This window comes from Passer montanus, unplaced genomic scaffold (genome assembly GCF_014805655.1).
Source record: "Passer montanus isolate IOZ18808 unplaced genomic scaffold, ASM1480565v1 scaffold14, whole genome shotgun sequence".
Lineage (NCBI taxonomy): Eukaryota > Metazoa > Chordata > Aves > Passeriformes > Passeridae > Passer > Passer montanus.
This window is the reverse complement of record NW_024360941.1, coordinates 4,609,471-4,636,172: the sequence shown is the minus strand read 5'-3', so window position 1 is coordinate 4,636,172 and position 26,702 is coordinate 4,609,471. Positions and strand designations below refer to the sequence as shown.

General features: G+C 34.3%; 1 protein-coding gene across 5 annotated transcripts in view; it reads left to right on the top strand.

Annotated features, from left to right (window-relative positions):
- Positions 1-26,702, top strand: part of FSTL5 (follistatin like 5) — a 376,421-nt gene that overhangs the window by 221,471 nt on the left and 128,248 nt on the right. The gene's annotated exons all lie outside the window — the stretch shown is intronic.

Genomic DNA, 26,702 nt, shown 5'->3' with positions numbered 1-26,702 from the left:
TAAGACTAAAACTGTGCAGAAAAAAAAAATCTTAAATTTATGACCATAATCACAAACACAAGTTGGAAACTTGTCAGATTTCCCTGTGTTGTTTCAAAGCTGGTCTTTTTCTTACTAAATGGGGTCATACAGGTCATCATTATCTTCATCTCATTATATGTATGCTTTATGCAGGCTATTACCCACTTTTGCTTTTATATTGAGGCCAGTTCCTAAATTTTTTTATGAGAATATTACTTTCTTGAATTGCTAGTAAAAAAAAAAAAAACACAAAAAAAACCACCCAAAAAACAAAAAAAGAACCCAACCAAACAAAAAAAACAAACCAACCACACAAAACTCTATATCTTATGATAATTGCCTGGTTCTTGATGCCTTTAATAAAAGATGTTAGGAAAATCCTTTTCAGTGGAAAATGACACATTCATTAGAAATGTATAAAACTCTGCCTTAATGCCACTTATTGTCATTGCCAGATGAGGAGGTCACAAAGTCCCATAATTTATTTTTCTGGCTTTAATACATGGCTTTTGTAAACTCTGGAGGAAAGCTTGTTTAAAGAGGCACTGTGAGCCATAAGAAATGCTGTTAAATTAGATTTATGCGGTTTCCTTTGCTAGGAAGTGCTGTGCAAAATAAACCCTGAACATGTGATTTTAATACTGCATGAAGGCTTTTGTCCCTAAAGTAAAACAGTGACAAAAGTTTATAAAACAGTACCAAAAGCTTTTCTTTCCTTGCTAGCTGAATGAAACTGGCTTTTAGACTCGCGGTGTACACTGCCTCCCATTGTTGGATGCTGTGCCTGACATTGTGGGAGTAGGAAGGAGCTGTGGCATTGTTGGGATTGAGCCTATTATCAAGGCTGCTTTGAACCCTGGGCACAGTTAAGCAGTAAATGGGCAGCTGCTGCACACAGTGGCAGCCTTTTTGCTGCTTCATGGCACTGTGCACTGAAGCTTTTGAGCGGGTTGTGTGTGAGGGTGGTCACTGGTGGTGTCAGACACGAGGTGACGAGTGTAAGAGAGATGACACTGCAGTACAGCACTGCAGCATCTCCAACCCTGCTTGGCCCAGCAGGCAGTTTCTTTTACATATCAGCACTGCAGATGGGTGAGATTACAAGTTCAGCAAAATGTGTGTTTGTGTGTGAGGAGCATAACCAGAAGCCACAAGAGTAGCCATTCATTGTCATTAGCAGTCCAGTGCTTGTAAGATTTTTGTTGAGTAGCTGAAAATGTCTCTATCAGCTTCTGTAATGAGTCAAAGAACTTTCTCTCTTTGTCTCCACTGAAGCTAAACCAGTATTGAACTCATTGTGTATTCAAGATGAATTACTTAATCTGTTTTAAAACGTCTATAAACCATGTCAGCATTTATTTATGACAGTTAGTATTATTCTAATCCATAAAGACTGCATCTTTGTCCATCTGAATCCATAAAAGCCATCCAGTTTAAATCCCTTCCACAACTAACTGGTCATGCAAATATTTACAATTCATTGGTCAATATAAAAAATATTATATATTCAGTTTAAGATTTGTAATTGTTTTGCATTAAAAATTTGCGTTGTATGCGACCTGTGTATACAATCAGAAGCTGGAATGGCAGGAGTTACTTGTTGAAATATGCAGGTAACATACACTATCCTGTGTCTTTGTTCAAATTGGCTTAGAGTAAAACTGAAGATATTAAGTTAAAGATCAAAGGGATTTTAATTTTTTTTCAATGAGAAGCTACTTTGGTGGATGGGACAATACAATTATATAGCTATGAATAGAGTGATTCAAGCTTCTTCAGGGGTATTCCTATTCAAGGACTTGGAGTCTAAGAATATTATTTTATCTAGACAGGAAGGATTGCTCCCTCCTGCCCAAATAATTAATTTTTGGCATGGTTTGCTTTAAGGTTTAAATGTCACATTCAGGAATATCATAATGAATGGAAAACTTGAGTTTTGCTTTACTATATGTGATATAATGGACTTAAGCTGTAATGGGCTACCTGATAATCTAAGATGGAAAGCATGACTGCTAGGTCTCCCTCAAGCAAAAAAAGTAATTTAAAAAGAATGATGTGGAAATCTTAGCTATGAAGGAAATAGTGCTGTTTGGAGGCCTGTGCAAGACTATAAAGTGAACTCTGTCCAGACCTAAGGAAACATGACTGTGTTCTGTTCCAATACTTGGTACTTCTCTTGAACACTTTCTCTGGCAAGATATGAATATGTACAGCAGCAGATATACTTGCTATAAAAGAGAAATGCTAATGAAGTGTGTCTTCCACTTCATGCCTCTTTTGATGATGATATGGACACAAAAAGGTGCATGTCATGTAATTTCCTTTGTTTAGTGCACATCCTGATATCCAATTTTACAGTTTTGGAATGGCTTAGTATGAATTCTATGAAGAAAAAAAAAATCAGTTAAAAAAGAGAAATACAGAAGCAAGGTTGTCTTAGAAAATTATCACTCATCTCCTAGTCAATGGCCAACTCTGTGCTTTGATAGCATAAATACAGCCAGCAAAAGAAACTCTGTTAACTATATTGAAGTTTTCAAAGTGTGCTTTTTTTCTCCACGTATTATATGATTATAGTTGAATGGCTAAATTTAGGTCTAGTGTTCTGCCATCTGTCTTTTAAAGCACTGTAGTGTGTTAATGATTTTTCCTCAGTCCCCTCCTTGTAAACAAAATCTGTTGTTAGTTCTTGCTTGAGTAATTTTCCCTAAGCTCTTTACACTACGTGTTGGCACTACAGTCAGTTTGAAATATCCTTCCACTGCATGATAAGTCAATGATCACAGCTGATGAAATTCAGAACTATGTTCTTACAGCACACCTGCTCATGCATGGGGATATTGACTGCAGAAAGACTTTTATAATCCAACTGTGTTTAGTGAACTGCTATGTTAGATTAAAGAGAGAAGAAATTTAAAGTTTTGTTATGATTTCTGAGGCCACATTTGTTTCTGAGATGTAAGGAGATTTCATTTATGTTATGCTTTGTATCAATGCTGATCTTGATGGTACTTTTGAAAGAATTGATTAGAAAGCACTCTAAAACATATATGTGCATAAAATTCAAGCACGTATAATTTTATATCAAGAGCTGTTGTGTGTTCCTTCAAAGGCTGACAGGAAATTTTACATGCCTGTACATGCTGTCTTAAAAAGAGAGAGAATATCAAAATCAAAGGTAAAGTGGTTGTTTGTCTCGAAGATACCGGCACTTTCCCATTACATTTGATATTAAAACGTGTTTCAAATATTATGGGAATGCCTCTTAGAAGTTTAAGCTTAAATTATTTGTGTAAATTAAGAAAATAATACATTGAACATGTAGCTGCAGTCTGTAAGGCCATCCCATTTTTCCTTCAAATCCATATTCAGACTTGAATGTTTTCCCCTATATCACTGTGACCACTAAAGCCACATCTTAATAAGTAGTATTTCCATGTGAAAATTCAACAAAACTGTTTAATAATTTTCCTTTCAAATGTCTTATATATTTGCATACAATTATAGATCATTAAGATAAATCATGAGATTTTTAGTGATTTTTTAAATATAAAAAACATCAACCTATATACACATGCACATATATAAATAAATATATATAGGTAGATATTTAATAAAAACTTGATAATTAAATGCACACAAAAAAAGCTATAGGCTTAAACTTCTACATATGAATTATGTTATCTTATGTAACCTCTTATAATATACATGTTATACAGGCTCTCATTTTGCTTATGGTTTCAGTGAAGTATTTTAAAGGTTTAGATTTTTAGCTGCTCAATGGAAATGTTGAAGGAAAAGGAAAATTGAAAAGGAAAACCTGTCACTTATTCAAAATGGCTCAGGGCTATTATAAAGGACAGAATCTTGAGTAATTAAGAGCAAGCACCTTGTGCCTAAACCATCTGAGGCAAAGAATTGTACCTGTTAAAATTAAATGAAAAAAGGTTTGTTTTCATTTTTTTTGAACTATCACATACTTTGTTTTACAGAAAAGATTTGCCAATAAATTGTACACTAGAGTTATGAAACACATTAATGTGGACTGAAAGCAAAGACCTCTTCCCACCTTCATCCATTTTCTGCAAAATTCAAAACACAGGAATTCTTCATTTTCTCAGTTATAGGCATACCTTCATTATAAATTCAGTCAGAACATGGTTAAAAAAATGATTTTGAAACTTCCCTATAGATTTACTTAATTCTGATCTCAGTGTCCTTGTAATTTAAAAAAAAAAGTTATTCTGAGCAGAGGAATTTAAAATTAATTTATAAAAGAACATATTTTCATTAACATGGAACAGCATTCATGTGTAACTAGGTGGACAAAAATAAACATTAATGCTATATGCACAATTTACATGTAGTGTTTGAACTCAGTTATAAAAAATTGGCCAATTAATTCTGATGTTTTCTTGTTTGCACTGTACTCCGTTTGGAAGCAGATATTCACCTTGCATGTCACTTCACATCAAAGGCTCCTCACTATGCATTTCCAGCTGGGCTAATTACCTCTTGCTGTACCATTTCCACTATTTTGCCAATCTCAATTTTCTTGAAAACTAATCTACTGTAGGCAATGAGAAGATAGTAATGCATGCATGCCTATGGAACTATTACAGCCAGCAAGTCATGCCCACATTTAGGACTGGAATACCTCTTAAGTGTTTTGTAATGTGCAAAAAATTATGCTCACTGCTGCAAATAATCAGCTTTCCAAAATATGAGGAACCCTAAAATTTCCATGGTGCATTGCTACTGTGTATTTGATAGTAATCTTGTTCCAGCAAAACTTAATTCAAAATAGATTGTAGAGCAAAACAGACAATTGATATATAGCTATTTAACTTCCTTGGGCATGGTGTCAGTGTTCATGGAACTAATACAGAGCATGTATGTAATCTCCTTTGGATTCTGGTTGTCTTAGACTTTTGGACCTCCTGACACCAGTTTAAAGGACCAACCACATTTGAATCTCTCTTGGAAGAACATTCTTGGATCCTTCTGCCTGATATAATAAAGTGCTTTCATATCATATTTCTTGAGGTCAGGAAAGTAAAATGGCTGCTCCATCTGCATGGCTGCTGTAATTTTATGATTTAGAGATTATCCGTAATACTTTGAAAATTTTAAAATTGGATAAAGACTAAAACTAATTTAAAAAAATCCAAACCAACCTAATTCATTCATGAGTTTAAAAAAAGACATAATTACATTCTAAATATTTTTTAAAGGTTAAATTTTACTAATTAGAGGTTAAGCACCCAAGGATATTCATATCTTTATATACAAAACAGTGCTTTTCCATTGCACTTTAATGACTTCAAGTAATAATAATAGGCTTGTTTGTCCCATTAAGGAGCAATGTGGGTCCATGGTTTGCTCTAGGAATTCAGCAGTAACACTGAGTCATTTCAACCCCACCATTTTCTAAGAACACTGCTGCAACATGGATTTGAATTATACTGGTTCACATAAAATGCGGACATATAAAGTGCTGATATATAATGGAATAAAATGAAAACATTCTTGTAAGAAGTTTTTTGCAACCTCAATGCCAGTAGAATCTTATCTTAGAAAGAAGCAGATCTCCTGAAAATATGATTGTGCATTTGCTTGATTTGCCCTTAACTGAAGTCCTAGTCTTAAATCTTATGGACTGCCATTCCCCTAGGAGGACATTTCTCTGCCCTCAGCAAAAAGGGTATCAAGTCCTTCATAAGAAGAAGCCTTAGCTATTCATGATAACTAGAAGTAATTTTTAATCCACTCTTTTTTTTTTTCCTTCAAATAATATTATCAGGCTTTAAAGTACTCATAGGTATAGAAGTCAACAGGTGTGGCCCTAGAGGCTTTTTGAGGCTTACGTGATAATAATTGAAGGATTTTTCACTACCTCTATTCATAAAAAGTACCAGATGTGTATGCTTTTATTAATTGCTTAACTGAGATTTGTAGCATTATGACATAGTTGCATTTATAAATTTATTGATTATAAATAATATAGTAGGACCTATTTCCATATTTTTATTCATCTTGCCAAATTATGAGGTCAGGTTGCTGGTTATGTTCTGATCTTTTTATAGGTAATGGTGTTGATTGTTTGGGTTATCTGTACAACTTTGATATGTTGTTTTGCAGCATATAAACACATTTCATATGCATTTTCAAGAGAAGTAGAGAAACAGATCAGGGATTCTGGTTTTTTTTGGTGCTATCTGATTTGATTACTCTCATTATATTGCTGTGCATGTGCAGATGGCAAAATGTGAATACAGGGCACTAACCATTATGTTCATTTACTCTGCCATTGAGGAAGCACAGATGATCACTATATAATAACAAGGTATTTGTTGTTGAAGCAGTCCTGCTCTTAGGTCCCCCTGCTACTGCAGTAGTTTGTTGCTTCAGTGTGTTGAGATGTCTTTTGCTGGGAGCTTGTAACTATATTGTCTGTTTTTTTTGATCTGTTTTTAAATTTGTAGCTTCTCAAAACAGAAAAAAAAGAGTTATATTTGCATTTTGTTTTGCATAAGATATTTCTTATTTGAATTTCCAATATTTTATTCTTTTGGATTGTGTTGCCTTGCTGTAGGAACAGATGAACTTAATGTACATTTGGAATAACAGGCGAAAAGTAATGCTCTGACTTTTTAGGCCTTGCTTCTTCTATTATTTGTAGTTTTGTTAATAGCTGTTTGCTACACCCTAATAAATACTCTTGCTAAGTTGCCTAATAAATATTCAACTTGAATATTCAAATCCTTGATAATGCCACTTTTTCACTCATGTTACCTAAAAGTTATCTATTTACTGAATGTAGCTAAATTGTGTCCCTTACAATTTCAGTCTCAGCAGTTAAAAGGGCTTGGCTTTTGGAGGACAAGCAGGGAATTAAAGTTGAACAATGAAACGAAAGTCAAAGCTCTGGGAGAGATTTAAAGAAAAAACCCAAAAAGCATTCAGTAGAACTACTTATATCTCTAAGGTCTCTATTCATTGAACATTTCCCATCCTTGAGTTTCTAGGAGTTCAGGGCACTTCTGGAGTCCTCGGTGACACTATTAAACCATGTAGTCTTGTTTTCTTAAAGTTAAAAAGGAAAGAAAAAAAAATACCTCAAAGATGTGATACTTTGTAACATAAGGCTGAAAAGTAGAGGATCAATGGTTCAAGCTGAGTTATTGATAATTTTACATGGAAATAAAAGTCTCAACTCTGAGCAATGTTTCAGCATGTTTAGAACTGAGCAGCCTGGTTAATGACAGTAGTCAGCACTATTGCTCCTCCTCTGTTGGACTGTGCTTGCAATATGAGCTCACAGCTTGAATACAAAGTGGAATTCAAGGTCTGCATTTTAACCACCAGAGCCATTCATTGGATTAGTCTAAACTGAGAGAGACTTTCTCTTGTAGTCCATGGCTATGCCCTTCCATAAGAGCTGTGCTCCTCAAGAGCAATGAAACTACCAGGCACCTTAGGGCTCCTGAGCACTGCCTGTCAGCCCAAAGCTATAGAGTTCACTGCTGTTGTAAGACTAAATTGCAAGAGGACACAAATACTGTCAGCACTGTTGGACAGAGAGGCCTCATAATATAATTAACAAGCCATGCAGATACCTGAGTAATTTGCATGTGCTAAGCATATAGGTTTTTTCTTCCTAAGAGATATTTTACCAACTGTTACTTCATTTTAAAAGCTTTAAATTTTCCGTATGATAAGTAGAAGAAAGTTATGAATTTTGTGTCTTTTTCCTGTTGCTGATCCTGCAGAGAATTTCAGTTGTTCTGTTTCATGCTAAAGTCTTTAAAGACACTAATCATAGGCATTTGAAGTAGCACAATACAGAATATGAAGTAATTCATAAAAATTGAATTGAATATTGAGAATATTGGACAAATTGAGTTGGTCTTTTCATATGCCAAAGTGATATGCAAAGATCTTGCTGAGTTACCAGTACTGCTATTGGCAGGGTACAATTCATTCCTAAATTTTGCTGAACATTCACAAAGGCACAGTGCATCTGGACCTAATGAAATGAAACAAACCAAAAAATATTGTATTTAGTTTCAGAGAAAAAAAGTTTTAATCTCTCTGGAAATCTGTTTCCTATTTGTTTGCAACATGCATCTCTCTCAAACAATTGATACAATTTTCAGAAAGAAATGGCAGTCCCTAAACTCAAAATCACACCTAGGGTTTTTTTCCTGGTTTCCATATCTCTTGCTTTTAATTTCTCTGTAGATCCATAGTGACATTAATATTAGTCTCGAGCAGTACAAACACGTTTGCTTGTTTGTTTGTGTTTTTGTTGTTATTGTTTGTTTCTTTTTTATTTCTAATACAATGTCAAGAGGTGACAATCTTTGTTACACCAGATTGTCTATTTTGTAGTTTTACCATCTTGAGTAAATATGAGATTTATTTCTTATCCATTTCAGCAGGTTACAAGGTATTAAACTGGTATACTTATGGCTAGAAACAGTCTCTGGGAGCCAGGATTGTCCTGACATTTTTTGGTTATATGTGATCAGTCATAAAATCAAATTAGCAGAAAGACCAAGAGTTCAGAATTTCTTACTTCTGTGCCACAAAGGCACTCATATGCACCTTTATTTTTCTTCAGTAGCAATCATCTTATCCTTGTATTTTTTGAGGAGCTTGCTCAACTACTCCTATGCAGTGCACTTCCCAGTACTGCTGGTGCTTTCAGGAATGTACTGATTTTCCCTCTTAAATTTAGTTTACAGGCTGTGGAGTAGCAACTTAATGAGTGGATGGTGGCTCGTTTGTGTTCTACTTGAATCCTGTCCTTTCCTCTTAGTCAGTAAAAGTTATTTTTTTCTTTTTTATTTTGTTATCCTGGCTTGTGACATTTCTCTGAGTAGCTCACTGTTTGTGTTTTCTGACACAGAAATCTGCTCAGTTGCATTACAGCATTCTCCTGGCAGCCTTTTGAATGCTCTATTATGACTTAGCAGTCTCTGCAGATACCTTGTTTGGCAAATTCTAAATGGTTGGTGAATTATTACATCATGTTCTTCCAAAAATCTATTTTTATCCTAACAGTCAGTCTTCCTTCCCATAATCCCGAGAGTAGCATCGTATTATGAGTTGCACATTACAGTGGGTTTTGTATTCTTAAAAGGATTTTTTTGGGGAAAGGGGTGGAAATTGTGTTTATTGGGTCATGATTTTGTTGTTGAATCAAAGTCTCTCTCCTTTTTTGTAATTATTTGGTTTAGCTTTATAAAATCAATAGAAAACTATTCAAGCATCAACTTCTTTAGAGCATGTGATTGTCAAAAATCAAGCTACATTTTGATGTCTCTGTCCAACATATATCACTCCATACATAGAGTTCCAGTAACTAGGTCTTCTCCACTTGTTCTGCCTAGTTCCAGCATTTTAACTCTGGAGTTATACTTGAGAAATTCTGCTGTGAAGGGGGTGTGAAACTACTTCCATGTAGCCTCTGAAGGACTCATTGCAGTGCAGATTGGACAAGAGGAGGAATGAGATAAAAGGGATCAACAGACAGTTTGTCTTAAGATATCATTGTAGACTTGATGACCTGAATGATCACATTGATCTGAATGAATTAACAGATAACGGAGATATTTTGCAATTCTTATTTTTGTGTGGCTAATAATCTAGATAGATTAAGGCCATCAATTTTTTTTTTCATGATGAGAATCGACATTGGTAACTCCAATCTTTTAGACTAGAAAATTAAACTTTAAAAAAAAATTAAATGGTAAATTATTCAGAGCCCATTTTCCTGATCTTCAAAGATTGCTGTGATACTTGAAATAAAATAATACCAGTGCTGGGAAAAGCTTAAAAAGGAGAGAGCTCTCATCTCCCTTAGAAATTAGACTGGGAATGAAGAGTTCTAGGAGTTTTATTCTGTGTTAACTTGTTGGGTGTGATCTTCTATACAGTTAAGAAGTTCAATAGGTATCCAGTAGTATATAAGGGTGAAAAAAAATCATTAGAGCACTTTAGCTTTATTATTGTCTGAGATACCAGGAAAATAACTGCAACTGTTGTTTTAATAATTATATAATCCAGTCAAATAATTTGATTAGAATATTCAGGTAGTTGGTGTGCTGAATATTCTTAATCTTCATGAGGATGACAAACTTTCTTGAGTGTACTTTTCTTAATTAGCATGGGTGAAAACTTTAAGCAGTATATAGTACTATGTAGTATATAGTACTTGCAGCGTTTTTGGAATACAAAACCACTTATGTACTTTGTGTGGAGCACCACTGAAGGCTGAGCTTCCAAACACCCACCTAGACCTACACTTTTCTATTTGAAAGAGAAGTGGCAATTGTAAAAAACCACAGCAAGCAGTCAGAGTGAGGAAGCTTTTAGCAAAGTCAGTGTTGGTACAAGGATAAAAGACTCGAATTACCAATGTGAGAGAGGCAGACAAAACAGAGCAAGTCAGCGTTGTCCCTTCTTCATAACAGTGTGTGTGTGTATCTCCTTCAAGCTGCTGAAGTACCAGAATCTACATTAACTTTTCCATCCATGTGAGTTTTTGAACTAATCCATCTACTCTCATCCTGAATTTCAAGCCCAAGAATTGATTTATGATGAGATTGCATTTACAATGCAAAGTGTTCTTTAAGATATACTGTGGAAACCATTTTATTGTAATACAAAGATTTTGAGGAGGAGGAATATGTTATTTAGAATAAAAGGAAGAATACAAAATAGAAGAGAGATGAGAACAAAATGGGAAAAAATGAAAATATATTTTCAGGAGGTTTGGAAATGCTAAGTTCAAAGAACATTGCTGTGCATGCAGAAATGTTTCTTGAGTATTTCTACTGAGGGCTCAGTGCAAGATAAATTACTTTTCCCCATAAATATTGTATTTTTTTTCTTGAAAAAGCTACACCCTGTAATTCTTACTGTCAGAGATTCAATGAAAACTGTTCTTTGTATTGAATTTTTTCAATTTATTAATTCGATTAACTTTAATTGGGAGTTATAAGGAGCCTCAGCTAATTGATGCCTTGTTTTGCTAGCATGAAATAGCTTGAAAGCATAGTTTCAGAAAACTCATCACTTGTTTGTATTAAAAATAGAAGCATTTTAATGCTTATATATTTGCTCCTTTGTATCATTGTCCTATGCATCTCTTTTCAAACTTCATGGTCAATGACTTGCTCATAAACTAATCTGTTCAAAGTAGTTAATATGCAGGCGTGCTCTATTGAAAAAAAGTATGATTTGTGGATTTATTGATTTAGGAAAAAAAATTAGTTTCTGTAGAAATTACATAGAATTGGCTTGTACTTATATCTTTTGGTCTACCTTGAAAAAAAAAATAAAGAGATAAAGAGGTATTACGTCTTGCATTTGGTACTTTCAGAACTCTACCTTATGGATGGAAGCTACATTTTGTGTTTCATCTTGCTTGGACTAATCACAATACAAATAATTGTCGTATTTCATAATAGTATATCATAGAAGGACTTGACTTTTTAAAATGCAAATATTCAAGTGAGAAAAGTGGTGTATTTTGATTATTACTGTGAAAAATCATTAGTATGCCAACACACTTTTCAAAGGATAAGTTAGTTGCAGTCAGTATGAATGTTCCCTGAAAATATATTTTTAGTATGGAGCAAAATTCAGGTTACCATCCCACACACACTTCTTTAAAAACTCAATTAAAGTTCATTAAGTCCAATTAAGCATTAAATGTTTCAACTGCTTCACTTCCCACTTTCTTAATTTTTAAATCTTTGAAGCCCATAGTAAATACGAAGTAAAAGGTATAGACTCATTTTTAGCTGCAGCAGAAATGTCTAAATTTTTGAATTAAATTATTTAGGGTTCAAATATGTGGAAATTTAGTTAGACTTGGAATAAGGTATATGTATCTTTGTATCATGTTAGTGGGATTTAGGTTTTAGTTTTCTGGCTGCATTTTTCACAAACTGGTTCTACATACATTTTCTAAGAATATAGCTCTCTCTGTGGGCTAAGAACAGTATGTGGAAGACAGCTCTGCAATCTACCAGCAGTAAGCATATGTGACAACTTATTGACTTCACTAATTGTGTTTTACCCATGGAACCATTAAGAATTGAAAATAGTTCCATAAACTGGTTCTTTGTTTGATTGCCTAAGTCTGTAGAGGTTTGTTTTCTGCTAAAGCTATAATTTTTCTCTGTGTGTATGTATGTATGTTTGTGTTACAGTATTTTAGTGTGATAAGTCAAAAGTAGGGTTATATTTCTTTCTCAATTAATTGCCTTTTAATGAAGTTATTGCACTCCTGTTGGATTTGTAGAATAAATATTTAAAGCAAAATTGCTACTGTATTCAACAGAGCAGCAATATGAACAGTGACTGAACTGGAAGAAACGTATTTTTGATAAATGCATGCTGGTTCATGTCCCTCAATTTACCTGTGTGTGTAGCCATTCAAGCTCTTCAAGTACCTTTGTTACATTACTAAAGAAAACTGATTCTGAGTACACATTGTGCTTGTAGTCAGGGTTGACTACTTTCCAAATTGCACGCTATTCTTGAGAATGTACTCATCTATCTACCAGCAAATCATGCAATGCCTAAATTGTCTTTTAAATTTCTGAGTAGGCTTGGGTAGGTTTGATAATATATGTGTGTTAATAATATCTACATAAATAGTTTTAGGAACAAATAAAATTTGTGAACAGTATTGCTAGTTTTGGAAATTTACCAGAGATTATGTTGTATGATGAGGTTACAATTCTTAGAGGTCGCTTAAGGTTGTTTTTTGCAATTTCTCTCAAGGCTGGCAAAGACTAGCTTTACCTAAAGCTTATAACATGAAAATCCGTTAACATTTTGGAATTGCAACTAATATTACTATCTAGATAGACCTGAAATGCCCCACTAATTGTAATTTTAACTGTTTGCATAGAGGGTTTTTCAGTAAGAGAGCAGATTTCAAATGGATTACACAAATATCTGGGTAATTGTTCTGGAGGAAAAGAAAAACAAGCACTAAAGCAGTGCCCCAAACCGTCATCTTAACATGTTTCCAGTGTGCTTTTAAATATTAAATGGATAATAAGAAAAATATTAAAACACAAATTATATTAAAATGAACATATAGGTTAAACACTATTCTGTCTTTACAGAAGATATTTTTGTTGTTTTTTTTTCACCAGAAACATAGATTAAGCATCTGATTAGTTTCTGTAATCACAACATAAAATAGAAGGGTTCCTTTTTTTCAACTCAAGAAACATAAACATTTAATGGGGAATTATAAATAAATTATTGTCTTTTTTATGTATAATTTGTGAGGCTTCCAAGCTTGTAACTTAATATTATATTAGGTTATCAAGACCTTTGTGAATGAGTTGAAAATGTAGTTATTATTAAAATATTTTATAGAATCTACTTAGATTTGAGTTTATAAATACTCTTTTTTCTGCAGAGATATTTTCTTTCCAAATGTAATTTTTATCCAACAAGAAATCAATTTTCTGCATAGTAATAAATTGCTATTAATACAAAATAAAACTGTGTTCTAAAATTTCAGTCCTAGTGTTTTTAGAGCCAGAGCTATTAGTTTTTACATGAGCATGGAAAAGATGCTCTGCAGAGAAGGGACTGGGGGTGCTGGTGGACACCAAGCTCTTCATGATCCAGCAGTGCCCTTGTGGCCAAGAGGCCTATGGTGTCCTGCGGTGCATTAGGAACAACATTCTAGCATGTCAAGGGAGATAATTTACATGAGTTGTACCTTAGCTCTGGTGAGGCCACATGTGGAGTGCTGTGTCCAATTCTGGGCTCTGCAGGACAAAAGAGAGATGGAGTTCCTGGAGCATGCCTGGTGGAGGGCAACAGGGATGATTGAGAGATTGGAGCATCTCTCTTATGAGGACAGGCTGAGGGAGCTGGGCCTGTTCAGTCTCAAGGTGAGACAGCAGAGTGGGGATCTCATCAATGTCTGTCAGGATCTGAAGGGAGAGTCTTAGAAGATATTTCCAGGCTCTGCTCAGTGGTGCAGAGTAGTGGAACAAGAGGCAAAGGGCAGAAACTGATGGCCAGGAAGTTCCACCTGAACATGAGGAAGAACTTCTTCACTGTGCAGTGACTGAGCGCTGGATCAGGTTGCCCAGAGGGGGTGTGGAGTCTCCCTTACTGGAGATAATCAAGAACTGTCTGGATGCAATCCTGTGCCTTGTGCTCTGTGATGACCCAGCTTGGTCAGGGAGGTTGGACCAGATGTGACACACTGTGGTCCCTTCCAACCTTACCCATTCTGTGACCCTGTGAACCAAATTTCTTATTCCCTTGGCCTAGTGTTCCCAAGAACATGACTTTTGGAATAAGCAATGTTCAACTGTAAAAAGGAAAGTGTTTATTTCCTTTTAACAGTGAACAGAATGTTCCTAATTTAATGCAGGAGTAACCTCTTGTCCACAGCAAGAGGCTGAATTTGCTTTTTTTGTAATTTACATGAGTTGTACCTAAGCAAAATCCTTCAGCCATCTGCCACTAGTCAATAAATCCTTTTTTTAATTTCCATTAATTCTTGTTAGAAAGATTGAAGAAATCCACCCATCTGTTTGATAGAAACGTTATATCCACAGGGAAAGCACATTGACAATTTTATCACTCTTTGCTTTAGGGGTGGGGAAAGATTATCTAGAGCAACTGCAGTAATGTGTAGGAATGTTCAGTGTGTGGTTCTTAGATAAATGTTGCATATTAATTCATTGAGTAAATGAGGAATGAAATATTCTGATAGTCAAGAATTCAGTGCTAATACAAGAGTGCAAGGATTCATTTGCTTTTAACGTAGTTAATCCTACTGTAGTGAGTAAACCAACTCATTTAGCAAGTCAGAAACCATCAAGGAAAATTTGAGTGGTAGAGAAATAGAAACGGCTAAGGGAAAGAGGTGTGTAATCATATTCTGTGAATTTGCCTTTATATTCATAAGTTCTTCTGAACAGATAACATTTATATTTGCTGAGCATGACATTTTTAGCATTGAACAAATACTAATCCAAATAAATTGGACCTGGCTTTGATGTCAGATGGCAAAAGGACAATAACAGAAACCACATCTGTTTAGAGAGTTGCTCTCTAAACAGCCCCTTTTTGTGGCTGACCAAATACTTCTGACAAAATATTTTTCTTCATATCTGACGATAGCTGATGCACACCAATAAATGGTTATATGACATATGTCTGGTGAAATTCTACTTAGAGGACTTCCTTTGACAAAAAAAAAGTCCCCATCAGTATTGTATGATGAGAAATAGCTTTGAAGGAAAATATTTACTATAGACTGTGTTCCAGAAGGTCCTACCATGGCAGCATGCCTTGATGATGAGATAAAAGAACACTCAAATAACTAGCTAAATATGTACCCACTTGTGAATACTAAACTGGGAAAATTTTCTGCTGAGAAGAGTTTCGGTGTGTTCCTCAACTCTTTTGCTGAGATACGCAACATAAAGTTGCTTTATGCTCAGATTTGAGTTCAGATTCCTATATCTGACGTTTTGAAACGAGATTTGTTAGCAGAATGACAATGTAGGAGTGATAGTCTTTTGTTCAGCATGAATTGCAGTACATACTTATTTTAAATGCATATGTTGAAATGGTGTATTTCAGAAATGTTTGTTACTGGTATATGCTTTGGCTTCAGCAATATCTATTGAGGGTGTTCCATGCTCATGCATGGATAAAGAAGTTGTGTCCACTCAAATCCTTAATTTTGTCTTTCTGTCCTGATTTAAAATATTAATTTGAAAAAGTTTAATGGTTGTTGTTTTTTTAATCAGACCTACTTACTTTTAAAAATACTTGTCCTTATAATGATGATTTTCTTTAACATGTCTGGCCTCTTTTTCCCCTGGGGGAAACGTGGAATTATAAATTTGCTAACCTGCTTGTGACCTTCGCAGGTCAGGACTTGCTTGGTCTACTGTTCATAACAAACCTGGCACATGGGGACTTTTGAATTTATTCTGCTAAGGTTTTTTTTTTAATCTGCCTTTTCCTTAGTGCCTAGGTTACAACTGTCTAATGGTAACCTAGAAGTTTATACCCACTTAAGATATAGAGTGTTTTCTCAGTTTACAGCCAGATTGTCTGCCCTCAGCACCTGAAATGCACCTGAGCTCATGCCTTGTAATTAAGAAGCTTCCCCTGTGAAAGCCAAGGGTGTTGATCTGAGCCATCAAATGGGTGAGCCTGTAGAAGCAGAGGAGTCAGTGTCATACCATGACTGTGCCCCACTGTCTGGTAAGGAACGTGACTTGGAGAGGCTGTCTCACTTTTTTGCAGTATGTTTTAGTGTCAGGCCTTTCACACTGAAATCTTTTCCAGTTCCTCTGCTTCAAATTCTTGTTGCCCTCTGGCACCTGTTCAGGATCTGAGACTGAGCCTGAGAAGATGCCTCAGGGATACCTCTGAAGCCTGGGCACCCATTCAGGCCTGGAAAGGCTGTCCCCACCTTCTTTAAGGTCAGATCAGCTTTATTTTTTGAAGTGCAGCTGAGAATAGAGTGTAATTCACTTTACTGACACACACTAATTTACTGAACATGAGAATTAAGATAAAATGCTCTCTTCATAATGAGATAATTTCTGTTACTTAGAATAGTTTGGAGTTTGGGTTCACACCTCTTGTCTCACAATATATAGTATATACAAATATAAAGCGTTCTTCAAGGGGGTTGAAAAAAGTTATTTAGATTATTCTTAGACTTGAAAGGCCCTTCCAGAAGAAACCTCTGCACATTTACATACAAATTTAAACAGTGAATTTGGTGTAGGTGATAGGTTTGTATTAAATAACAAATTCCACCTTCATTATTGTGTCTTCTCAAATTACTGTTACATTTTTCAGAAGGCCTTGTGATGTTATGAAGCCATGAATCGGATATTTCATCTCAAATGCAGTCCCCAAATTATTGACCATTTTTCTTGGTGGATTTTTGAAGAATAACCAATGTTTTTAAACCTCTTACAAGTCAGACAGGATGAAACTGCTTTGACGTTTTACAACATACTTCAGCTGACCTACAAATGTAACTACATAATCCCTTTCTTGGAGATAGTTATTTTGGTTTCTTGCAGATGCTGTTTACTCTCACACAGTGGTGTAGCCCTGCTGAATTAGCTGTCATTAAGAGCTTTTAATGAAGGTTGCTATTCCCAGGTGGGACTCAAAGTAATTTTAATTGGTCAGGGCATTTCTTGAAGTCGCTAAAGTTTTGAATTGACAAATAGTGCCAGTTCCTTAGAGTTTTAAATTATCATTAATTTAACAAAAAGGGAGCTCTTAAAGAACTGCATCTCTTGTGCCCCTGATTTACGGCCTTTTCCTATTTATTCCAGTGTTATGTTATATGTAGTATATGCACAAGCGGCCATGTTGCAATGGCATGTCTTATTAGTTACAATGAGAAAAGTCTGGTACTAATATGTGGAATTCAGTCAGGCTGAATGACTAGAGGAGTTGTAACCACTTTTCAGTGCATATAAAATATGTTTTTGCACAGTATGCATTTTCTATGAATTTCTTGTTCATTGCTTTTTGACTAGCATGAGTCTACAAAAGTAGAATAGAGATTGAATAAAACCACTGAGTAATCTGATAGTCGTAGTAAAATTGTATTTGTGCATTTTCTGTCATGTATGGAAAGGGAATATCTTTTTTCGAAATAATAATTTCTTTACCATGGTATTGTTCAATATGAGAAAATAAAATGGAGGGAATTTTGCCTAAATCAAATCTGTGCCTGCTATTTCAAGCAACCACATAAGATGAAATTTATATATCAAGTTTGTTTCTAGAGTTTCTTAAATGAGTTTGTGGATTTAATTTCTATTTAGTAAAAAAAATGAGAACTGAGGATACTTGTTTATAGCTCCAATTATTTCTATACAACAGCTAGTACTTTATTTTAGTGTTCCCACTGTGTTCCTGTTTTTCTGAAACAATAAAAATATAACAGCAGCTAAACTTGTTCTGCAGTGGTATCTTAATTAGTATTATGCAGATACAATTTTCCCATGCTTAACAGGGTAATTTACACCTTTACAACATTAAATTGTTTAAACAACTTATCTTTTATCTTATTTGCATTTGAATCTGGCTGTTGCTTTATTATCATTAGTACACATAAGTATACATATTTATATACATGCTCTCTTTCTGATATAATTTCCTAACATATTTTCTCTGGAACTGTAATAGCAATATCACATGTCAGGGGGTTACTTGTCATTTGCATTTAATGTTTAATGTATCTACTCTTAATTGTTAACCTGTTTGACACTTGCACCTGTTGTTTAGCAATCTAAAAATTGAAACAAATGTGTTTTCACAATAGATTTGTGTGTGAATTTTCTGTGTGGTCCACACCTCTTCTTGCATTACTTTCCTGCTGTTGTAGTTCTGTTAACCAGCACTGCTGCTACTGTCTTGTAACAGGGCGTAACTCAAATATGACTTTTGAAACAGCAACTGATTTTATTCTAGAATAATTTAAGCATATGTTAAAGTAAGGTATTTTGAAAATTAGTTTTTCCATTATATTTAGGAAGAATTTAAATGTAATGATTTCTTTAATAGTTGTGAGGAAAACTTGGCCCTTTTCACTTGTTTTCTTTCACAGTTAAGGGTCTTTCCAGTAGGCAGATGTTAGTTTAATTCAGTCACTGAAAGATTCTCTGCTCTTTGCATTTGCTCTCGTGGCTCCTTCTCCATAAACCAGCTGAACCTGTATGGTTTCAAAACAGTGCAGAAACTTTACAAAATTTATGTTGGGGCAGAGCATTTTAGTGAGATGAGAATCCCCTTAAAGTGAAATACCCCTATAATGTCCTTTTTCTTTCACAATTTGGTTTTAGAGACAGGAAGCCTATTTACTTCAATGTACAAGTTTGAAAGGAGGTAAATGCAAGCAGCAGATGTGGGTGTCACCCTTCTACAAATAGACAAAAATTGTATCCCTTTTGCAGGTTACATATTTTGAAATCTTACACTACCTCCCTTCATTTATCTGTGAAGAGGAGACATATAGAATGAAAACTGTCAGTTTACATCATCTGTTGTGAGGGGATAGATATACCCAAAATTGCTCTGTGGCACATACTAGTTGGCAGGTTGAAAGTCCATATTTTAAAGTGTTAGATGTTACTTTGTGATCACTGTCATGTTTCCATACATAAACCAGACCACCTATTTCAGAGACTTTACATAATTTTTTTATAAAATAATCTCTATTAAAACATATATTTATAGGAATTCAGGAGTGTTCAATTCGAATATTGATCTGTTTTCTCTAGGTAGCCTTTTCTGTGACTGTGAAAACAATAATCAAAACACTGTTGAAGGATGATTGGTCAAACTTTGTGCATAATCTGACAAGTTTGCAAGGTTCACACTACATCTCTAAATACAATTCAGGTTATGTAGACCTGGATTTTCTTTTCCATTGATTTACACCACCTAACTTCAAGTACGAGTAGAAATTCAGATGCAAGTGTGTGTGATGCCAGGTTATTGTTAATTTTTGGTTCCTTATATACATACACACACATAAAACTAAGTCTCCTTTTCTTATAGCAAAAGACTGAATGTTAGAACTTCTGCAATTAGCAGCAAAACCCAGCTGTGCTGAAGGTGAAACAAAGGAAGAAGTGGGTACAGGTCATGATGGAGAAGAAATAGAAATGGAGCAACAGAACTGTCTTCTTCCCCCCCGCCAAAGTTTTAGTACTGCTTTAGTTAGCCTTAGCCCAGTCTTCATACCTCACCTTCATAAACCTATTAATATTCCAGATTTCTGGGAAGATTTTAGGAAAAGGAAGATTGTGACTTAATATTTCATCTGTTTCAGTAGCTTTCTGTTTCTCTGTTTGTTTTTAATAAGAACAAGCCCTCTGATATATGCTTCCCAAGAAGCAGTAGAATTCTGCATAGATTTTCTGGTGAGGCTTACATTCCATAAGTGTTTTCTTGTTCGATGTGGAATATTTTAATTTTTTTTTTTTTTAATGTAGGCCTATATCATTTTACAACTTTCATAGCATCACTTTAGATACTTCAAGTCAAAAATTGTTTAAGCCCTGTGGGAGGAAGACTAACAGCAGCAATGGTTGCATTAACTCCACTAGAGGGAAAAATAAAATGCTGCATTAAACTTCTGTCTCAACCTTCATTTTTAATAATGCCTTCCTTTGGGACATACTGATTTTCTCTTTTTCTCTCTCAAATTTCTTTTAAAGAGAACAAGGAAGCCCAGATTATCTTGTTAATGTTGTGCATTAATGTTTACTGATGAAACAGAAGGTTAATTTTTTTGAGATGCATGAAACAAATAGAAAAACTGATCTAAAAGCTTGAGCTGGATACAAGAAAAAAACCAAAACCATTCATTTGTAAAATGCACTCATTTTCATCTCCTTTACCATGGTATAATACCTCAAAGTAAGAATGAAGGACTAGAGAAGTTCTGAGAAGTGATATCACTGTATGTAGTCAGTGTGGATTTGAGTTGTTTCACCACAGGCTCAATCCTGTAGCAGAGTCCTGCATTTTCCAGTTTTAGACTAGCACTGCTTACAGAGTCTGTGATGCAAACATGCAGTCCACACAACCCCAACATCACTGTTTTCTCAGCTGTGGAAAATGATGTTTCGCTCATTACTGCCAACCTGCTGTAGCTTTCAAATGCCAGCTTGAAGGTGAAAGTTTATATGACCTATTTTCTTTCATCCAGAGACCTGTGATATGACAACTACTCTGCATTAGCAACCAGAAGAACAACACAGATCACTACCCCAAAAGCTGTTTTCAGTGCTTTTTGTAACTGATTTTCTGTTACTTTATTAGTTAATCTTAATGCAAATGTATATCAGCTTCTGCTGTCTGTTAACCTAAATGGCATTTTTCTGAGGAAGATCTGAATAGTATATCTGAACTATTGATTGTTTAGGCACTGAAAAGCTGTTTACACGTGTCCCCAGATAAGTCTGGACACCAGACTTGTGCCAATATGTGGAATTAAGTGAAATTATTACTTTTGTGTTATAAATTTTAGTTTTGAAAAATTGCAATGGCTCAGAAAAATTTAACTGGCAGTATCTGAGAAAAGGACAACATTATTCCTTATTTACAAAGTACAACTAAGACTTTGAAAATCTAGATTAATTTCTGTTTTATATACCAGCTATGGTGATTAATTAGAAGTATTTTTCAAAGACAATAACAGATATAACTTTAAATTTTTGTATTTGTGTGCCTGTCTGGATAATTGCATGGCTTGTTCATGTGGGAGCTATTTTTATACGTGTATGCCATAACAATGGAGAACACTGTTGAACATTCTTACAAAATTTTGTAGCTATTTAAACCTATTTGCACAACAGAATTGAGTAATTGAAGTTGTTAACACCTAAATATCTTGACTTTGGCAGTAATGCCAAATTTAGATTTAGATAAAGTTATATGTCATTAGAAAGTTTGAATGCTTGGATGCTGCACAATGAGACATAAAGCAGCACATCTGCTGTGTGTAAATTACAATTAACCAGCCCCCCACCAAAAAACCCCCAAAATCCTACAAGCCAAACACAGATTCAAAAAGTATTTATTTTTCTTTCTTTTTTTTTTCTTTTTTTTTTTTTTTGTTAAGTCTGAATGTGTAAAGATGAGCTGTTGGGCCAAAATTTGCAGGCCTGAAATATCTTTTTTTATAAAATGGTAGAAAATTCTCAAATTCTCACATTTTATTTGAAACATAATTTCAATAGGGAAAGTCTTTTATGTTAATCCCTATTTATTTGCTTTGAGTGTAAAGCTTTCCTCTCCACCTGCCTCAGACTCTGGGACATAGGTCAAAATTTAGTTCTGTTGTACGGGTGAGATTGTTTCTCTTCTATGTCCAGAGCTTCAGTGAGGAGACCAAAGAATAAGGGTCAAAACTTTTGACCTCTAGATTTGGAAGAAATGAGATTTATATTGAAGAATAAGATATTGTGAAATGATATCTGGCTTGAAGTTTCTTTCAGATAAACCTAAGCAATATTTGTGGTCTAAAGTATCCCTTTATTTGTTAGGGCTACAAGTAAGATTACAACTTTCATGCTTTATCTATAGACAGATGTTAAGAAATAGCTGAATGGATGAAGACCTTCAAGTTTCCCCTTATGTTTGAAATTTATTGATATCACATATGTGTATGTGCATATGAATGTGTGTGTTTGCATATCTGTATGAGTTTCTATACGTGTGTGTGTATATATATATATATAAAATCTTTGATTAGTTTCTCATGTTTGCTCCATGCAATATAATTAGTGATTTTACAGTGAATTATTTTGGTTAATTAGATTAGTCTGAATATGTTCAGAATGTAGGAGGCTAGAAGTTTCTGCTTATCAGGTCTATTCCATTTCCTACAATCTGATTTATATATATATATATATCTGTTTTGGATTATTTAAAACTGCTCATATGAGATATGCTTCACTGAAAACTAGTTGCCAGGTCTGAAAGATCTAAAGTTATTTTAATTTTAAAAGAACAATGTGGAAACCATTTGTGCTATATAGATATAGATAAAAATCTACCAATAGATAGAGATAAAACTCAGTGCAAAATCACAGATAGCTCAGAATCAAATTGTATCTCAGCAGCTGATGTCTTTTGTAGGGATAAACATGCTGTGAATATTAGCTTTCTGACATAGGGGTTGCTCCTGCTAAATGGAGTGGCTCAGGAAAAGAAAGGCTAAAGTATTAACCATGAATGTGGTGAAAGAACTGCAAAATCAAGTGGTTTGCTTTATTGTGTTTTATAAATATGTGCATTCTTTTCTTCTTTGTGTATATTAGTGTCTTTCTAAAATCTACAAAATACAAGAATCTGATATCTGACTTTAGATGAAAGGAGTGTTGCCTAAATTATTAACTTAGCCGATTCTTTAATTTTTTCCGCAGGTGTTAAGAATGTGTATATTCCTTTCCCACATTTTCATAAATAATTAGATAATTTTGTGATAATTTTTTCTCTTACAAATTCAGCATGACTAATTGTCAAACAGAACTTCTTTTACTGTTATAGTCAGATACCACTATTCAATACTGTCTAGAAGGACAGTAGCACTCAAAATCTGACTTTGAGCTGTTTCCTAGGTAACAGAGATACAGCTACAAAACTGTTGCACTGAATGGAAAGAAACAGCAAATGTTTCCATTTTTCTACTGTTTTTGAGTTTGAACAAATTAAAACCTAAGAATATCACTACTTCAGAAAGTGCAAGATATGGAACTGGAGACCTGCACTTAGATTCCATTGTGTTTTTGTCGCTTTTAGGTTTCTGCACATCTTCTGTGATTGTTCTGCACTGACAATGTCAGAAAACTTGTGAAATAAATCATAGTAGAGCTCTTTTTGTTTAGGTGGTTGGTTTTTTGGACAAAAACTCTTGTGTAGTAGAACTGGTCTTTTCCATGAATGAAACGAGCAGAAAAGAAAATTTTGTGTTTTCTTTTTCTATTATTAATGTCTAGATTTTTTTTTGTAAAATAACTATTTATTCTTGTAGGAATTCTAGTTCAAAAATGAAAGAAAAAAGTACTAGAAAATTGAATTAATAAATTATGTGCATGTTGGTTACCCTTTCACGTATATAGCTAATTATGTAGAATTTAGTAGGTCTTTTTGGAAGTAATATAATTGTAGTGTATTCCCAGTAGTTTGTCTTTCTCATTTTTGTTAAGAATAAATTACTTTTCCTCACTATAAAGGTTGATGTACTTAATCCCCATTTACCGTCGTGTGTCATTGAGACAACTATTTCACAAGTAATGCTTACTAAATTAGAACATAAATAAAGCAACTGAGTTTTTCTCTGTGCTGCTACTCCAGCCTGGGGGAGGTCTCCTGTAAACAGAGCCTCATTCCTGTAATTTAAACATCAGCTTCATGTTTCCTCAAATATTGCAGTAAAAGGCAATCATGACAATGAGATAAGAGCAATTTGTTAATGAAATTGTGCCCTGTGTTCACTAGGAGTCCCTCATTGTTTCCTTGTGATTCCTTTATCTGTCAGTAACATCTATCCATCATGTTTGTCCTTAAATTACAGATGTTGGTCTAAAGACTACTTTCAATTATGTATAAAATGAAAAGGTTTTAATGTAATATAGCTGTGGAAATGTGGTTTACCACAACTGTAGTTAATTAAGATCATAAACTGAAGGTTCATCTCTCACTGGCTTAAACTGCATTTCTAAAATTCGTAGTAATATTTAGAAGGTGGGTGTTATATCAAAATATATGTAATATAGTGCTTCTAACAGATTACATTGCTGAATTTGTGAATGAAGTTTTTCTACAGGAAGTACCCAAACTTGTGACAATAGCAATCTCGCAGATTATTTTGCATTAGACAGCATTTATGTTTTATATTAAAAAATGATGCAAATACTTTTATGGTCTGGGAAAATGTATAAATTATAGACATGCTGTATTTAAGGGTTCTTATATGACTATTATACTAGCTACAGAAGTTTGTTCTATGCAAAGAGAAGTAGAAATGTCATGGAAAAGATGTTTTCTGAATTCTTCTCTCTCTGAACAGGTGTTGTGACAGAATATATTAGTTCATTTTCCCTTAAGTTTTAGATGTAAAGTTAATGTCTAAAGTACATTGAAATGTCTTTCCTGGACTATAATCAAACTTCCTTTAGGACTTTTTTCCATAAACTCTATTTGAAGTTAAAAGTAGGAAACACAACTAATTATTGCAATGTTTTTCATCATCATGTGATACATAAATTTAATTGTGTTTCCTCTAAATTTGCATGCCTTGTAAATATGAAAATATTTGTGCAATTTGCACATAAATTGTCCAGAATTTATAATGAAATAAATCTTCAGTATTCAAAAATTAACATCATTATTGTCTTTGTTGAGATGAAAACCTCTTTTCAATTCTTGGTCAGTCATTAAAGGGAGAGACAAGGTTCTGTGCTTGCAGGAAAAAAAAGAAAACCATCAATGTGAGTTTATCTTTTAAACTTTGACATGAAGCAACTTGTCAGTGCTACTGTGACAAATCCATTATTTAACACATATTGTTAAGAAAACAAACTCTTTTACTATGTTCTGTATCTGTAAAGAATAGCTCTTTGCAGTTTTAAACATGCAGAATGAGACTGATCATTTTAGGGGCTAAAATCTGAATGTGGTAGCTAGTTCTGATAGCCATACACTAACAAATAGGATTTGTCTTGTCTTCCCTGCCATCCCTGCCACAAGTGTATGCAAAATGGTGTTAGTCATCACCTGCAGCCAGACTGTCTTTTCAAAGGCATCACAGCCAGAAAAGTTTTCTAGGGGAGACAAAGATGGTACTTGTTTTCTGGCCCAGTCTCTTGGAGTTCACCCAAATGAATTAGAGTATGTTCAAGTTAAGTGCTCTTTTCCCTCCCCACCACCTGGAGCCTGCATCCCTTCAGATGGCAAGGTTTGCTCACTGCAGCTTCAGAATGCCTGAGGAATAAACATGTTTCCCTACTGAGTATTTCTGCATTAGACCCCTGAAAAGCACTCACGCAGAACTCAACTCTTACAAATTGTATGGCCTCAGTCTTCATGCCCCTGGCAGATGAGGACAAATATGCAAATACTATGCATAGCTTAGGCTGTCAGTTAAATACAACTTGGGTCTGTCTATTTCTGTTGCTTAAACAGCTATATAACAGTTGGTGGCTTTTAGAAAAGCCAAAACAAAAAAGGCTAGAGTGGCTTTGGTTCCAAAAAACATTTTTTCTTCCATGATTTAATTTCTATCATAAATCCTTTTCTTTTAGATCTGAGTGTTACTAAGATAGTGAGAAGCCTTTATGAACTTTTTCCCTCTCTGCATTTTGTAATGTCTATGAATATATTCACAGTATAACCATAACAATGCACATACCACTAAATATACCAAAATTATTAATTCCAGTCCCATATATGTAAATTAGATGTTCCTTAAAAGATCCACTTACTAAAAAACCTGCCTACACGGTTTCCATGAGGTAAATAGTTACTTCTCATAAATAGTTGTTTCCATAAATTCAGAATATTGACTAAAAAAGAGGATTGCAAAATACCTTTTTTTGCTAATCAGTATATTGCTCTAGTCTTGAAGTCACTGCTTGAAGTTAAGTATTGGCTAACTGCAAATATACATCTGCAACAAATACATTGTGTTAGGCTGGTGCACATTTGCATGTCTCATCTTATAAAAGACCCTTTCAAAATCCTATGATTATCTTAATATAAAACAGCAAACAAGCTCTTTTAAACTGTTTCTCTATCCAGTTTAAAATATGCAGCAACTGACATAAGAGAACACCAGGCATACATTATTTTGTGGTTTGGTTTAAAATAAGTACTGACTGTAATCATTGTATGCAGGACATTTCCATAACATTTTCCACTTTTTAGAAGACTTGATAAAGGAAGGAGTAAATCAGATCTTGTCAAATATATCCTTTCTCTTCCTTTGGCAATCCCACCTTTTCTTGTTCAAATAACCTTGATATGTCCAATAAATGAAAAGGTAGAGATAGCTTATGAGCACTCAGGAGTAATTTTTGCTTTCTGAAGTCAAATATTATTATGAAATATAT